Below are 1,710 nucleotides of genomic sequence, written 5' to 3' on the forward strand. Positions count from 1 at the left end.
CCCTGGAGAAACCCCTCTTGGAGCCCTCGCTCCAGTCGGCAACGGCCACCGGAGCCTGCGGGCAAGCAGCGGCTTCGCGCGGCTTCTGGCAGTCGGAAGCGCCGTGCGCGATAGGTAGGAGGCAGAACGGCCACGGCCAGGGCCGCCAGGCAACGCCCGAGTCTGCCGGCTGAGCCGCGGCTGACAAGCGTTCGAGTGCCGGCGACCGCCGCCCGTCTCGGCCCGGCCCTGGAGAAACCCCTCTTGGAGCCCTCGCTCCAGTCGGCAACGGCCACCGGAGCCTGCGGGCAAGCAGCGGCTTCGCGCGGCTTCTGGCAGTCGGAAGCGCCGTGCGCGATAGGTAGGAGGCAGAACGGCCACGGCCAGGGCCGCCGGGCAACGCCCGAGTCTGCCGGCTGAGCCGCGGGTGACAAGCGTTCGAGTGCCGGCGACCGCCGCCGGTCTCGGCCCGGCCCTGGAGAAACCCCTCTTGGAGCCTTCGCTCCAGTCGGCAACGGCCACCGGAGCCTGCGGGCAAGCAGCGGCTTCGCGCGGCTTCTGGCAGTCGGAAGCGCCGTGCGCGATAGGTAGGAGGCAGAACGGCCACGGCCAGGGCCGCCGGGCAACGCCCGAGTCTGCCGGCTGAGCCGCGGGTGACAAGCGTTCGAGTGCCGGCGACCGCCGCCCGTCTCGGCCCGGCCCTGGAGAAACCCCTCTTGGAGCCCTCGCTCCAGTCGGCAACGGCCACCGGAGCCTGCGGGCAAGCAGCGGCTTCGCGCGGCTTCTGGCAGTCGGAAGCGCCGTGCGCGATAGGTAGGAGGCAGAACGGCCACGGCCAGGGCCGCCGGGCAACGCCCGAGTCTGCCGGCTGAGCCGCGGGTGACAAGCGTTCGAGTGCCGGCGACCGCCGCCCGTCTCGGCCCGGCCCTGGAGAAACCCCTCTTGGAGCCCTCGCTCCAGTCGGCAACGGCCACCGGAGCCTGCGGGCAAGCAGCGGCTTCGCGCGGCTTCTGGCAGTCGGAAGCGCCGTGCGCAATAGGTAGGAGGCAGAACGGCCACGGCCAGGGCCGCCGGGCAACGCCCGAGTCTGCCGGCTGAGCCGCGGGTGACAAGCGTTCGAGTGCCGGCGACCGCCGCCCGTCTCGGCCCGGCCCTGGAGAAACCCCTCTTGGAGCCCTCGCTCCAGTCGGCAACGGCCACCGGAGCCTGCGGGCAAGCAGCGGCTTCGCGCGGCTTCTGGCAGTCGGAAGCGCCGTGCGCGATAGGTAGGAGGCAGAACGGCCACGGCCACAGCCGCCGTGCAACGCCCGAGTCTGCCGGCTGAGCCGCGGGTGACAAGCGTTCGAGTGCCGGAGACCGCCGCCCGTCTCGGCCCGGCCCTGGAGAAACCCCTCTTGGAGCCCTCGCTCCAGTCGGCAACGGCCACCGGAGCCTGCGGGCAAGCAGCGGCTTCGCGCGGCTTCTGGCAGTCGGAAGCGCCGTGCGCGATAGGTAGGAGGCAGAACGGCCACGGCCACAGCCGCCGTGCAACGCCCGAGTCTGCCGGCTGAGCCGCGGGTGACAAGCGTTCGAGTGCCGGAGACCGCCGCCCGTCTCGGCCCGGCCCTGGAGAAACCCCTCTTGGAGCCCTCGCTCCAGTCGGCAACGGCCACCGGAGCCTGCGGGCAAGCAGCGGCTTCGCGCGGCTTCTGGCAGTCGGAAGCGCCGTGCGCGATAGGTAGGAGGCAGAAC

This window comes from Opisthocomus hoazin, unplaced genomic scaffold, assembly GCF_030867145.1.
Source record: "Opisthocomus hoazin isolate bOpiHoa1 unplaced genomic scaffold, bOpiHoa1.hap1 HAP1_SCAFFOLD_151, whole genome shotgun sequence".
In the NCBI taxonomy this organism is placed as follows: Eukaryota; Metazoa; Chordata; class Aves; order Opisthocomiformes; family Opisthocomidae; genus Opisthocomus; species Opisthocomus hoazin.